This window comes from Bombus terrestris, chromosome 11 (genome assembly GCF_910591885.1).
Source record: "Bombus terrestris chromosome 11, iyBomTerr1.2, whole genome shotgun sequence".
NCBI lineage: Eukaryota > Metazoa > Arthropoda > Insecta > Hymenoptera > Apidae > Bombus > Bombus terrestris.
Window position 1 is genome coordinate 9,053,628 of NC_063279.1, and position 16,627 is coordinate 9,070,254.

The following is a 16,627-nucleotide window of genomic DNA, read 5'->3' on the forward strand; positions in this document are numbered from 1 at the left end:
ATCCTCATCGTCGGACAAGTACCGTTACGAATTAAAATGAATTAATGTGAAGATAAGGGTATCATTTTGAATGATCCTCAAGTGCGAAAATTATTTTTTGCATTTAATACACTAATACACGTAATTCCTTTATCGATTCTAGGAAAGACTGTTTGCAGAGCTCGTTGCGAAACGTGCACATGATTGAAAACAAATAGCCGAAGCAAACCTCCCGAAATAATTTCTCAAATAATCTCTGATGCTATTATGTCAATCGTATTAATAATAGAAATGTATATAATAAGGCAAATGTGTGGAAGACGCGTTATTTAGAAATCAAAATTACCAGTTGTTCCATATAACAATTTAATCGTTCATCGAGAACATCGATCTTAATGTATAATATCAGAAAATTTCCGCAATTCGTAACTACGAACTTCTGTCTGTGTAGCAAAATTCTCGAAAGATCGGATCTGTTGTTTCGTTTAAGAGAACTGAACTAAAATAAAAAAGAAATCATTTAAAACACGTTCCTGCAATAAAGCTGTCGAGAGTATTTAAACACGAACCAACGTTGTTCTATTTCTATAAGAAAGTCAGTAAAACAATTTAGCTGTTTCAAATCGTTACTTTGCATCTTCGTTCCAAAATAAAATTTCCCTAAATCCAGCCTGTATCAACAATTCAAGCTACTAGCATGATTCGTACTGGCATATTCACGGGTCGACAATCGCCTCCACATTTTCGCGTTTCGCTCGACAAAGACGACGCGACGCGTACAGTAGCTTACAAAAGTGTTGAAACGCCTGTAGAAACCTTTTGCGCGCCATACGGAACACTCATAGACGCGGTAAGTGGGAAAATACTTTCGCGAGCTGCTGTAGCTTTTATTCAATCAGTGAGAGAAATTCCACTGTAAAGTGGGTTCCTTGTTGAATGGAACAAAAGCGTGGAAAGGTGAGAAAGAAAGGACGCGAGAAGAGGTCGATCCATTACCTGAAATCGCGTAGTTTCAGGCGCAACGTTCGGAAAATGCAAAGAGCGTTCGAGGGGAAATCGGTTTCACGTGGTTGAAACGTAAAAGGATCTGTGACGTATATTATAATGCCACGAGAATGCGATTTTCGCGTACATTCTAAACGTCGAGGAGGACGATCGATCAATATTCCAAAGAGAAACAGCGACCAAGAGTTCTCAGAAATGAGCTCGGTACGGACAAAGGAGCACGCGTTGGACCTGGTAGCGCAGGTCAGTTCTATTTATGTATACGAATTCTTGCGTTTTCCGTGAAACTGCGTCCGCAGGATCTACCAGGTCCCTCCCTCTCGCGAAACCATCGCACAAAGTTTTACGATCGATATGCGCAGGTATAATCACAACGTTTCATGCTCTTCGATCAATTTCTAATTTTATCGAATTCTCGTTCTTTAGCCTGTTTCTTGAGATTATGAAAAAGGATTTCAAAGATTCGCTCGATATTAGTTCCGCCGTTGTTTCTTCGTTCGCCAAGATCCTACAATTTCTATAATACCATCAATTTCTACGATTGTACAATATTCGAAGTTTATGATCGTGCTCTTCTATTTCATTGTTTGCAAATCTGTATTATTGACCGTTTGACATTCGTTATTATAATCATTGACGTAACGTTACTACTATTAATACGACTGTAAAGCCATATTAATTAAAGAATTAAACGTTAAAACGGTACTAAAAATATTTGCGGGGATCAGCGAGTGCAAGAGAATTTCGAATATTTTAGTACGTTTATGCATTTGCACAAAATTATCGGACGTGAAATATCAAGATTGATGAAAGTTATAAATATTGAAAATAATCGAAGGACGACTGAGAACGAGTGGAATATTTGACATCGGAAAAATTCCACGTGTTGTATAAGAAATTTGGAGGTCAGTACGCAGAAACAATAAAAAAAATGTTTATATACACGTTTGCCCTAGCTGACCTTGTTTACACGGTACGGCTGATTTTGTGTTTTACCAGTTGTTCGTCTGTCTTCTTCACAGAATACTACCAAAAAATGTTCCATACAAACTGACTCTCGTAAAGAGGATATTTCGATACGACGCATAGGATATAATTAACGATATAATTAAATAATTTGTAACGAAAAATGAAAGAGTGCTTGTAAATATAATAATATTGCGTAGACATTATTCGAACGATTCAAGAATGAAATCAAATTGTTTGCATCATGTCCTCTTCTTTTATTAGTATTATTTTTATTTATAGCGAAAAATGAAAAAGTGCTTGTAAATATAATAATATTGCATAGAAATTATTCGAACGATTCAAGAATGAAATCAAATTGTTTGCATCTACGTCCTCTTCTTTTATTAGTATTATTTTTATTTATAACGAAAAATGTGCTTATAAATAAAAAATATTTTTATAAATATAAAAAAGTGCTTATAAATATAATAATATTGCATAGAAATTATTGAAACGATTCAAGATTAAAATCAAATTATCTGCATCTATGTCCTCTTCTTTTTTGCTTCATAGCAGTACGATATACTGTATTTTACGTAAAGTATTTTAAACTGTGTATTAAAAAACATTTGAGAAGGAATATTTCACTCTGCTAAACGAGCAACGTTCATATCAAAATTCTCCCTGTCTCTTTTATCCCTTAAGCTGCGACAAATATAATGTTTTAATTATCTTTAACATATCGAGGTAAGAATTGGGGTTGTTAATCAAACAGAAGGGGGTTGCTATCAACGTTTCCGTGGTGTAGTGGTTATCACATGTGTTTCACACGCACAAGGTCCCCGGTTCGATCCCGGGCGGAAACATAATTGCACCCTTTTTTTTTTCATTCATTAACAATCGAAAAGTCAAGACAGTCGACGATTGTGCAACTACCAAGAGGACAAAGATTTTCAAAGTAAAAGTTCGACATATGTGTCCTAGATTATTTTGCTACACCATCGAATCTTAAATTTATTTTACGAGAACATCAATAACTAAAAAAATGAACGATCAGGCATCGAGCTTCTTTCAATCTCCGATCGTTGTCTTCAATTGCAATCTAAGAATTCTCAGACGAATGTAACTTGAAAATATGTCAATTCTAAGAAACTAACGAATCCACTGTACGTACGATACCTTCGAGTTTCTTCAACTTCTGGCCAATATAGTCGACTCCGATGTAACAACCGTTGAATGAACGAAACTTCGAAATATGTAAAAGTTAAAAAATCGACCGACACACGCCCTAACATCGCGTCGTTTGTCTGAACGAGTAACATCGAGCGAAACATTGAGAAGAGAGAAAAAAGAAGAAGGAGAATCCGGTGGACGCTGAACACCTGTTTGAAAGATTCTTGTGGACGATGTTCCCAAAACGGCGAGATTCCATTTGCAAAATTCCACGTACGGCATGGAGGTGATTCCCAGCGATGAGGACAGTTCTTTGTGTTACGAGCGGAGGATGCGTTCGTGGTATGGGGCCGGTGGAGTCAGACTATGGCAAAACGGGCTGTCTCAAGGTCGGTTAGGCACAAGGGCAGCTTCAGTCTAGCCTGAACTCGACCGCGCCCTTCGAGGTCGTGCCATCTCGTTCTCACACGGCCAGTTTGCTCTTTTTTCCTCTGTCCTTTCTTTTTTTAATCTTTATCCTTCTCGCTCTCTTCGTTCTATTAATTGCCAGTTAAATGTCGTTGCGTTCTTATGTATGGACCACAGCCTCAATTTCAATCGACGAATACATATCTCGAGACGTGAATCTCCAACCCTTTGTTTCGTGACTGGATTTTAGCAACAGCAAGACTGACGCAGGAAACAGTAATACGAATCATTATGATTGTCATCATACACGGCAACGATATTTACACGTGATAAATTTATATTTAAAAGTTTGTGAACTACCTGTTATAATCTTTCACGTTTCAAACAAACAAGTTTCGTATAACGTGTATTCGATACAGAGAAAATAGGTTAATTTTGTTAAACTCTCTTTATGCAATGCGTTTTTGTATACTACTGCAAAAATTGGCAAATATGTTGCTACCTACCAGTCATCCTACCTACCTACCTTTGGACAGAATGATAGACGTATCTGGGTTAAGTTTAGAGAAAATACGAATTACGTGGAAATATCAAAAGTTGATACAAACGAAGGCTGTGCGCTATAAATTTAAATTAACACTAGAACTACCGGCATTTGAGACGTAGCTATCTCTATCAAAGCCGATCAAAATGACTGGTCTTTAAAAAATACGTAATAGTAGAATATTTTTATATTTATTGATCTATTATTATCTTACAAAAGAAACTCCATGTTCTGAGATCATAAAAACTATATAATAACAATAAGTACAACAATGAAGAATATTCAGTACCAAAATCCTTGCTAACAAGAATATTAAAAAGAGATTAAAAAATATTTCATTCGAGTTCTACGATTACTTAGGCGTACAGGATATTCGCTATTCTGAAAAATATAACATAATATTGAACTGGTCTGTTTCTTTCCGAATTTTTATTTTTACTATGTAGTAGAACTTTGATTAACGAAAATTTCAACGACAAAGAAGAACAGCGATCCGATGGATCGAGCCCATTGCGTGAACGTTATTCGCAAACTGAAAATAGCCAGCTCTCGAAGCAATCTCGTTTTTCTTAATCGACAGAACCTTGATCCGTTCGTCGTTCCCTATCGCGTGCCGGACGATTATGAAGCGATTCGAAGCTCTTGGGGGGTATATACCCGTGGGCTTATCTGACCTGGCCGACGCGACGGGCAATTAATTGAACGACAATGGTCGCCGAGCTTCTCGCACTAATTAAGTTCAACCTCTAGAATCGGTGGCGCACGATCTTCAACAAGGTCACTAGGTCATCCCTTTCACTCAGGATTTTCAAGATAAATGTTCTCCGTCTCGATCAACAATGGTGTACGATGAACGCAATGAATGTTCCTTTTTGATACAGGATATATCTTCCAAATTGGTTTCAATATATCGGTGAAATATTGGAGAAATATTGTATTAAATTCGATCGTTATGATTGAATATGCGAGAATTGTCTAAATTCGATCACGCAGAAAATCGTACGTCAATTTTCTAGAGATCATTATAAACGCAGACTTCGCTTTTGTCAAGCGTAAAAAGGAGAAAAAGCAACTTCGACGAAAGATTGAGCGATCCCTTAATTCTATGGAACTTTATGGAATTTCATGGAGTTCAGTGTGCGATATAACATCGCCTGCTTGATACCAAGTAATTTATAAACTTTTTAGAGTCCCCAACCGTTCCCAACCGTATAAACGCTTTAAAAGTTTCTGACAATCATATCTCAACTCCAAAAACTCCAACTACGAAAAAGGAGACAGATTTACGGAATCAGATTATTTGGCAAATAAAAAGGCAAAATCTTACGCGAAAGACATCGAGTCCTGCGCGTTTCTCTCTCGGGTTTCGGAAGACGCGCTCGCGTACAGAATTATTATTGTCGTTTCAGGCAACAACGGAAACTTCCTACGTAGAAGACGGTAACTGACGAGAAACAGAATGTATCGTTGCGTTTCACGAGACACAGAAGGAGAAAGAGGGACAGAGGTTGATACGGGGACTACGTGGAAAGCATCCTTAATTAAACGCAGCGGCGTTTATCGAGTTTCCCTATCTCTTGTCTCGTGACCGCGTAAATCGGCTGGTCTCAAGTACCGATCCTTTCATGGCTACCACCAAGGTCACGACCTCCACTACGTGCAGAGAGCGATGCACGCACTATTAGGCACACGCCACGCGCGTGCATGTTGCGTACGTGCAGCCTAATCTGTGGGATGCATCGACTCGCCAGGGCTGGCTCGTGGTCACCACGTGCCACCTCTGACTCTAACGGAATTACGAAGGTACGTTGACAGGGAAATTTTGATCGAATAAAAATAGTTTGATACGCTAGAAATATATTAGAGTTATTTCTGAATTAGAAAATCGGTGCAATTAGCGAGGGGTTTAATTGGGTTTACATACAGTGGCTAATGAAAGGAACATTTACCATAAAAAACTTGTATAACATACATGTATAATAGTATGTGAAAGATATAAAAGATCTCGGAATTTCATTAGCACTGTATCGGGACACTGATCGATTAGATCGATAAAATTTTTAACGAATCTAGAGACTTGTATAGAAATTACGAGACACTTAACGCAAACTTTAACGGAGATAAAATTTAGAGTGGGAATTTCAATGGAATTATATAGAATACCTTCAACTGGTGATATTTATCGATTTCGTACAGAAGAATTTATGGAACAGGTGAGCTTTATTTTCCACCAAATAATATACGCTCTATCAGCATAATATTCTCAGAAGTCTATTTACTGCAAATTTCAAGGTAAGTCCACTTCCTACTTTCCAACTTACCGAATTAATCAATACAGATTCCGAGCGACTCGCGTATCCTACACAAAAGAGAACAATGTGGAACCTATCCGAACAACTTCATACAGCCTCCTATCAATACAAAATCATCTCTGAAAAACAGCTATACGCTCCAAGCGCAAGAACCTGCAAAGAAGAACCAGCAGAAGATTTCGGAAACTTGTTCCAAAACGAATCTCACGGAACTCTTTCAACCGGAGGAGCAAGCATCGGTCTATTGTCTGTGCTGTCGCAGACGGCGGCGCAAAAATTCCGCCCCTGGAGCGTCGCTTGGAGAGGGCTTCGAGGGTGAGGCGGCCGATTCCCGGCGAGTTTCAGCCTCGAGTAAGCCTGGAACGAAGACTGTAGAAAAAAAGGGCCTGGTACAGAAGTAGGGAGAGGGGCGGAAGGGCCGGGGAAGCGAAGGGGGAGACAAAGAGGCCGAGAAAGAGGGAGTCGCGTTTCTGAACGCGCGCGAGTACGTTCGCTCCGCTGCTGACGGGGTGAACGTACGACGGTAGACGCAAAAATCCCTCCAAGGTCGGTGCATCCCTATCGGTACCCCGTACGTTCGTCTGTTCGTGCCACGGTTCACCGTCTCCCGTCCCCGCCCTGTTTCTACCACCACTCCTGGCCAAACAACCGACAGTTATCCCCACCAACTGCCCCAAATCACCCACGCGACCGGGCTGACTCGATTCAGGGACGCGCGAGCTATACCTGCGTCTCCTGCAGGATCAACCGAGTGGGAAAACAATCGGACCGCAAAAGCGCGGCACTCTTTGCCAACTCCTATGTCGTTGTAAGAGTTAAGCTGCGTTCTCGCTCAAGCAACAACCAGCAACTTTCTGTCGGTGTTTGTGGTCGATGTACGCATATTCTTCCGTGTACGTCGTCTTCGCGTTTTTATCGCCAGTAACAGAAATTGCTACTTGTAGCATGCTTTAGCTCGGAGCGGTGAAATAAAGAGAAGTAAGAGGTGCGTAAGAACACATCGCGACGGAACAAATGTTTGTTCGGCGTGTAGTCGTCGCTAGGAACAGACGTTTTAAAATAGAGACAAAGCAAAAAAATATTCCTCCGATTACGTTGCTTCAGCGTGGACGAAACGTTGGTACAAGTCGGTGTTCGTTGAAAATGCCTTGGAATACGCTTCAACAATAGACGATAAAAGTTGTTACTTCGATAGATGCAGAGTTTTAGGTATTCGTTGAAACATGCAGCAACGACAGACAACAAAAGAATAGTTCTTAACGTAGATTCGTATTTAACTCAAAAAACAAATGAAAGGAGTTTTGGTGTAAGTTTGATTGACAAAGTGACTAAAATTTAAAAATTGCTGTCCTAAAAAGTATGGTCGTCTTGAAATAGAAAAGTACAACGTGAACTACGTAAACCCGATATCGAGGCCTTCTCGAGTAACCTCGAAAAACAAGAAAACTAGCCCTTTTTGTATCGAAGGGGTACCATATATTTCCTGGCCTTTTTTCCGCTCAGATGGCTCGTGAAACGGCAGGTTTAACTCGCACGTCCCTACTTTCGTTGATCAGGGTCGCGTGGGTGATTTTACCTGATCTGGTGGGGCTGCGTCCTTTATTCGGATGCATCGACCGTTCATTTCGATATTATGCTAATAACGTTTTAAACAACGAGCCGGCAGAACTCTTGGTGGTTCGGATAAGATTCTTGGACGCATCGGGTTCAAGAAAGCCATTTACGTGAAAATAGAATATAAATATATCGTTCAATTACTGGTTTGCACGCAAGTGGCTGGCAAATGTACAGGGTGCGTTTGTAGAACGCATATAATTTCGATCGTTTCAATAACGAACTGATATTTTTATTATGTCGTAGTCCAATCTTCTCGTTCTTTTTCCGAGGCGACTTTTCTTACTTGTCTTTTGTACCAAATGGTGCAAACTATAATATAGTTTCGAATTATTTCAATAACGAGGTCATATTTTTATTATTTTTCTTTTTTCATTTTTCTTCTTTAACGTTCTTCCACTTTTTGGAACTTTTTTGAATTTGTTTAACAAATCGTAAAAGGCAGTGTGAAAAAAGTTATGGGGGTTAAAGAAAAACAAGATAAATAATGAAAGTTTATGACAAACGGCTCACAATGTATCAAAATGATAGTCGGAATAGATAGAGTGCTGATTTGCGGCAGCTGGAATCCGCTGTGCCCCCATATTTACCCCCACCTCCAACATGACTATGCTACAAACGATCGTAATAACAGTATTCGAATCTTAAAATAGCTAAATAAAAGGTGTCCGCCAAGAATCCTTGTAACCCTCTTTTGTAACACTCTGTATAATCTATAGACCATCGTCAAAACCAAAATACCCAAATTTCATTTCATTTTGCTCGCCGCTCGCAACCATTAACAAATCTATCAATACCGTTATTAGCTACCATTAACCACTACTAAACCATTATTACGCCAATGACGGCTACAAATTATACTGTGCGATCATGAAGACCTGCTGCCATTACACATTCAAGCAATGCAATTACGAAGGATAAAGAAATATAACGCGTGACAAAATAGTAATTGGTTGTGTACCGAACGTAGCGTTTGCAAAGGTAGATGATTTTACCTCTTTAAAAGTCAAAAGACTTCACACTTGTATTCTACGTTTGTCTATAGAAAACGAAAAGTTCTCCAGTAGAAGAATTTCGATTTGTTTAAAAAGTTCCACAGAACGAAAAAAGAAGGAGAAGAAAATATTCCGAATGTTAAAAATTTAAGACGTGTTTTAGTATAGCTCGTGTACCTGAGGTTAGAGAGTTAAGCGTCAACCTGTGTTCGTAAATCTCGCGCGAAGGCGTGATGTGACAGCGGGACACGAAATTACTTGGCTCGAGAATTCGAAATCACCGGGAGAAATTGTCAGCCGCCTTGTGCGCGTATCTCGGCCTCCGGGGGCTGTTGGGAAACCGGCCGTTGGAAGAAGAAAACGCGTGTCGGATTTATTCCGGCGCAGTAATTTGCGGTTTCACGAACAGCACGTGGACGCGAGCTGTCGGCGGTAAATTAAAATTTCACGTGCCTCTTCGAATCTGACGGCACCCCGAGACGGAATTTTTCGAATGGAAAACGACCTATAACTCTTCCAGCGATTGCAATTAACTCGTAATTCTCACTTGCTACGTCTGTGTTGTGTAAGGGGTGTGACAATTCAATGGCACAAGTGCTTAAATATTTACTTAACGTCCACGATGATGGATGTTTTCTTTGGTTTTATCGCGTGAAAGATATATGATCGAAATAATGAGAAAAGAAATAAAGAGAAAAACAACGTGCGTTTAAAATTAACTTTAAAGTATACGTTTAAAATACACTATCACGATCTTATTATTATTGTTATTATTAATCTTTTGTAATCAAATTTGATTATGAAACGGTGAATAAATTAGCAGGGTGTGTTTAAAACAGTAGAAAGCTTTCGGCCTTCATAAAAATTAAATCATTAATTGTTCATCGTCGATTGATCATCTTCGTCACTTATCAACCCCATCGATTCTTACGCTTCTACGCGGCTAAGTACGAGAACCAACTTTTACCATTGAATTGTCAAATTTTCTAATTTCGAAGATTAGGATACAATTACAAACATATTTAACATATAAAAGCTACTTTTGCTCAAGAAGTGTAAGAATAAAACTCAACTTCGACTATTGAACTTTGTCTACGTACGTTCGTACACGTACCAACGAAATATGTCAAAGTACCAGCAGATATCGCAGATCCAAACTCATCGAATTACAAGATAGCTCGTTCAATTTCTCAATCGAGAAGAACTCGAGGAAAGATTCAACTAGAAGAAGAAAATAACGGAATGAAAGGAGCGCGGAGCTCATTAAACGCACACTAGAATTCATGAACTACTACTGCAGTGGTTCGTAAACTCCTGCAACGCACACTACAACGTACATAGTCGAAGAGAATGGATTTTGTCGTTCATAGGGTCGAAAGGGTTAATAAGAGCTTAAGGCGGTGCAGCGAAGATGCTTTTCGGTAAGTGACCGTCCGTCAATTCGCGAAGAATGCGTCGCTGGCTAACGAGCAACGCTCCCAACGGTTATCCAACAATAAAAATAATTTGGCGATGAATGAGGGTAGACGGTGTTTAGGAGAGTGAGGCCGACGTAAGATATTTTTATTGGACGTCTGCAGTCTGGATGCACGGCCGGCCGTTAACCCGATGCACTCATTGCTCCGTGCCAATCCATATGGAATCCTTGCTCTCGATTCCTCTTCAAGCGTCTTCCATCTTCTTCGGCTACTCTGCACGCCCTCGCGCTTTTCAACGTTTACGTCCGATCTGTGTGCCTCGTTCAACTTAGATCGAGCGCTGTTTGCTAATCGTCTTATGGGTTCCTTTTAAGTTATGGTAAATTTAAAAGCCCAGATATACTGTATAATATATAAAAGTATATCGAATATCCAGAAAGGAATATTTGTTATAATTTTTTAACAGGCGAAACAAATTATCATGTCGGTTTAATTTTTTTAATTCTCTTCACAAAGATATTGGAATTGTACAAGGATACACAGTCTATCGATAATTTTACAGGAAGTGAGCTTTTTAAAATTGCAAAAGTGGAAGAACTCGTAGCGTGCAAAGATATACGGTGTATCGAAGATATAGTATTCGTTATAGTATCCAGTGGAATAAGTTTCTACTCACATTCCATTTGTTTAATTAGGTTTATAAAAAATACGAATTTCTATAAAAATCCACAGTCCAATTGTCGATAACATTCTTCGCTATTATTATATATCATTGTTGCATACTACATGTATATTATATACATACGTATTTGCCAATAAAACTGTCGTTACGAAAATCGTTCGTATTCACGAGGACTGTCATCGAGCGCGTTAATCTTCAAGCTCGACGATCTTGAAACGCACTCATCGAGATTCCGTGACGAAGATGGAGGCACGCCAGCTGTTGAGAATTGGTCGTAGAGCAAAGTTCCTTGCTCTCATCGACTTTCAATGCCAAAGCAACGAATGCGGTTCGGGAAAGGGTAGCATACGCGAAGAAGAGGAAGAAGATGAAGAAAAGATGCGGTTTTACGCGAGCGTTCAATGGTACTTCGCTATATGGCTGCATAACGTTTATGGTACTCGTTCGCCACTATTTCTGGAGGATCAACATCTAGATGAATCACATACGTGGCGCTTTCCTGTATTTCCATCTTCAGTACGTGTTATTTCAAAATGCTTCGACGATGGTTCGCTTTAAACGCTTCGAGAATGGGAATTTATACTTTTTTCGCCCTTCTTGTTACCCTTCCTTTAAGAAATACAAACAGACTTGCCATTTCTTTGGGCTTCTATTTTTCGTAGCCCATTTAAAACGCGCGAATAAAAAATAATCGCGATTTATATATTGTTTTATTACAAAAAAAAAGTATTAAAATAACAGAATATTTGTAAAATCTCGAGACACAAAATTTCATATTAGGTTGTCCGAAAAGTGTCTTTCTTTGCACCTTCGTACAAACGTGAAACCAGGTCTGTGAAATGTCGAGGTGCTTATCTCAACAAAACAAAATGGACCGTACGTAATTCGACAAAATAATATTTATAAAACAAAAAAAGGTTGTGCGTCTATTATTTCCTCATAAAAACTTTTCGGAAAACCTAATACAACAGCACATATAGCGCCACAAGTAGATTTGCCATACATTAATTCTATCCACGAAATTATAGGACTTAAATGGAAGAAGAAATGGTATGAATTACGATAAAGTATAAAGAGATCTTAAATTCAATACCCTTTGCGAACTCGTATTAAAGTCAAATTATTACTTTCGACCACGGTCTACTCTACACTTGTTATATAGTGTAGGTTGCTATACGCTTCTTTAATTAAAGAAGCTTCTACAGGGAAGTCTCTTTGTCAGTGTTCCCGGAACAGCACGATTTCTTCGATCCTGTGGGCGTTATCGTTTGTCAAGTTGATTTCACAAAGAGCAAAGTTTGATTCTTCTTTATACCAAAATTATCTTGATTTGTTCATGGAAATGGTTTACAACTTTTGCCTAACTCTGTTTTATGATGAAAAAATATTAATGAATTGAGATAATGATATGCACAGTTAATAAATATATTAGAGGATATATTAGAGGATGTAATAATTATTTAAATATCATTGAAATAGAAATTTATCTTTCCATTATACCTCTTACGTTCTATAGAAAAATTACCATTTTTAATATCTTCATTATTTACTCATTCATTTATTTGTTTATTTGTTTATTTATATACTGTTTTAATTCGTAGAAGCTAGTAAATAAGAAATAAATAATTTTCTACTTGGACACGCCCAAATTCTTTCGTTTTATGTATTATGAAGAGGATCGAAGAGCTCGATCAAAAAATGAGTCGATCAGCATGGCGACCTCTAAAAATATCAGAAGGCTCGAGGAGCACGTGTGAATCATCTCGATCGAATGCGAGCAGTTTGTTGTATCGAGCAAGGCCAAGGTCGTGAGAGGTTATCAATAGCTAAATTAATGTTCCCCTACGCCACGACGCCTACGTACATTGTTATAAAAAACACACTCATATCTGGAACTGTGCGTAGGACATCTAAAATAACAGCGTCGTTATACTTTTTTCCCGATCGACATCAATCCCATGCTAAATCTCTTCGTTACGAAAAAAAAAATCTCATTTAGTCGTTACGAAAAAAAAAATCTCATTTAGTCGTTACGAAAAAGCTCTTTGTCATTTAGAAAGTTTTTAATTTATCAAACTTCTCGATCGAATATCTCGCGATGTTCCTTTTTCTTTCAATTTAACATCACGATTTCGTCAGCGTTTTTATTTTTATTCTCGAGCCAATGGAACGTAAGCTTGCGCAATATTTCCGATCGTTTGTCGTAGAATTTTATACGAAACGACGCGCTTCGTCGCTTTGTTATCGAACATTTGCATCAAACATCTTCGACAGCACGCGACGAAGGAGTAGAGAGCGGAGAAAAGGGGTGAATTTTTTGCTTGTCGACGGGAATGTTCTATTATCTGTTCGGAACGTTTCGTCTACACGGTTTCACGAGTTTCTTTCTAGCATCCTTGAAAAGGAGACTCTCCCCTGACCTTAAACAACGATAGGTTAACCTTGGCACGTGTTCGCGCGATTGCCATGCAGCATGTTGCATCCCCTCGAAACCACTTCTGTATCCCCGTAACGTAGCCTTCCATCCATTAAAATGATAAATACGAAAGCGTAAGTGAATCTTCGATAAAGGCGTCACCGGACCAGAGAAATTGCTGGATCATCGAATCTCACGAGTTTCCATTTTCAAAACGATCTCGTATTCTCGTATGATGAAACTTCTACGGTCAATACCATTAACCACTAAGAACTATCCGATGATAGCGGTAAATATACTACATTCAGTGACAATAATAATAATAGCAAACAATTCTTATGAATAAACACGATGTGAATTTGTAAGGAAATATTGTAACGATCAACGAAAGTAATGAGAATATTCACAAAATCATACGTTTTGATATTTTAAAATTCTTATAGAATTAGAATATAGAATCCTTTATCTGTCTATCCCTTATCATATATACAATATTGTTAGTATCGTTGTACATTAATATTGCTATGTAAGAACGATGTGAATTATTTGTAAGGAAATATTGTAACTATCAACGAAAGTAATAAAAATATTAATGTATTAGCAAAATCATACGCTTTGATATTTCAAAATTCTCACAGATAAAGGATTCTATATTTTAATTCTATAAGAATTTTGAAATATCAAAGCGATGATTTTATTGATTGATTATTGATACATTAATACATTAATATTGTTATGTAAAAATGCTGTGAATTTGTGAGGAAATATTGTAACGCCCAACGAAATTAATAAGAATATTAATGTATTAACAAAATCATGCGCTTTGATATTTCAGAATCCTTACAGAGAAGGGATTCTATATTTTAATTCTATAAGAATTTTGAAATATCAAACCGTATGATTTTGTTAATACATTAATATTCTTATTACTTTCGTTGATAGTTACAATATTTCCTTACAGATTCACATTGTGTTTATTCACAAGAATTGTTTGCTATTATTATTATTGTCACTGAATGTACATTAAGAAAATGCATATACAGAGAAAGGATTCTATATTCTAATTCCATAAGAATTTTGAAATATCAAACCGTATGATTTTGTTAATACATTAATATCCTTATTACTTTCGTTGATAGTTACAATATTTTCTTACAAATTCACATTGTGTTTATTCACAAGAATTATTTGCTATTATTATTATTGTCACTGAATGTATATTAAGAGAATGCATATACAGAGAAATGATTCTATATTCTAATTCTATATCTTTCCTTTCTAGTTATTTTCCCCAATATCTACGTTAAATTCAGAATAATAACGGACGCTATAATAGGCTTATGGTCCGATTATAATTACCAGCGTTATTCATTAGTAGCTCCCGTTTCGAAGATTTCGTAGTAAAATCTAGGCTATTTAATAATAGCACAAGCGTGTTTCCGTGCGGCGAGTAATATGCATCACTCATGTTAGCGACCTTATAAATACAACATGGAAATACCCTGACTATAAAATATCTAGCCATGTATATCCATCCGCATATTTATATTGTTCGAGTATGAATGACCAAACGATGGGTTTAATTATTTAACGTATCGTAAAAGAAACATTTCGATAGACCTCGAATTAAATCGTAAATAAAGAAGATTCTACTTTTACTCGACGATGACAAATATATATTAAGAAAAGCTATGGAAAAATCCATTAACGTAATTAGATGCACATAAAATTAACGTTGCTTTACGCATTAATAAAATCAACATGCGGCGTGGCAAAGAGAGCCTTGAACTCGATGCTGATTCCTTCAAAAGGGGAGAGAGAGAGAGAGAATCATTGGAACCAAAATAAAACAGTCGGTCAGACACGAAATAATTAGCAATATTCTAAGGTTGAAGGGGTTTGAAAAACCGGCTAATGAATTTTTTATGCGGAATCGTATATTTGCCAAGGGTAGCATCAGCAGGTATTATAAGCTCGGTATTAACGAGTTAGGGGCGCAAATTAGACGTGCCTCGTTTCGTTCGAGCTATTTACCCTCGACATTAACGGTGTGGACCTTCTAAATACAATCGGCCGTTTTATATTCTCGTTACTGGCGTCAACGAATCGATCGGTGTTCCTATAATAGAATCAAGAAGGTAAATCATTCTAGAAGTTACTAACAATACGCAAGGAATTTTCACGCTTCTTCGCTCTCAACAGTCACAGAGGAAATAACTCTTTCAGATGAATTTCTCGTATCGATCTTCGAAAATCTAATCGTAAATATTAACAGACGTAAGGTGGATTATTCTCCTTCAAGATATATCTAACATTCATATTAACCCAAATTACATGTTAACGTATGCATCTACTTCAAGTAAAATTTGTCAAAATTCTCTCGCAATAAAATCCTTTTTTCCCAGGAACCGATATCGCTAATAAAATTTATTCTCTTCTAAAGTATACCCTTTAACGCTAAAAGTCTGTCTTTCATAGACCCATGGATCAATACCCACGAATCACCTGCAAGCTGCACACCAACTCGTCACGCTCTGAATCAACAAACTGTCCGCTCGTGACTTCGCGAGAATCTGCTTCCAATTCCATCCGGTTCTTGACCATTGCCAGTCCATCGATTCCATATAAACGTCGATCTAGCCTTATCAATCGTGTTGATTTGACGCTCTCTCGCGGAACCATCGTCGAATCGATAGCGTTCCGCTTAATAGGACCGAGGAGGTAAATCACTTCGATGACCTCCGATGGAACAACGCCGGTGAAACGGTCGCGGTGACCCTCGCCAGCCTCGGCTCTCACCTCGTTCGAGGACAGATCGATGCTCGAGCAGTGTCAATGTCAGTCGTAGGGCGGAGATGCGCGACGAGGCGAGAGGGGTTGCACCGGCATTGCGTCATCCTGACGTCAGGGCAACCCCTTTCGCTTTACGCCACCCTCCAACCTGTATGTTTGCCCTTGTACGAGGCGGCTTACAACCCTCCCTCCTTTTCGCGCCGCCTCTGCACACGGCTGACACGAGGTATAGGCCACGTTGGCCTTTTCCAACTACGCGATCTAGCCGCCGCCGCCGCCACCGCCAACGTCTGTCTCTCTGCGTCTCACAAGCGGCCCAACCTGTTGATCGACCACGAGA

General features: G+C 38.4%; 2 long non-coding RNA genes and 1 other non-coding gene across 5 annotated transcripts in view; 2 read left to right on the forward strand and 1 right to left on the reverse strand.

Moving 5' to 3' along the window:
* LOC110119692 overlaps positions 1-11,833 on the forward strand; it is a 52,254-nt gene extending 40,421 nt beyond the window's left edge. Inside the window, exons 3-4 of the long non-coding RNA XR_007225697.1 lie at positions 5,467-5,860; positions 6,396-11,833. This is a non-coding gene — a long non-coding RNA (uncharacterized LOC110119692). The remainder of the gene's footprint in view (positions 1-5,466; positions 5,861-6,395) is intronic.
* Positions 1-16,627, reverse strand: part of LOC105666247 — a 125,101-nt gene that overhangs the window by 46,586 nt on the left and 61,888 nt on the right. The gene's annotated exons all lie outside the window — the stretch shown is intronic.
* On the forward strand, positions 2,726-2,798 carry TRNAV-CAC. The gene has a single exon. It is a non-coding gene; the product is annotated as a tRNA-Val (tRNA).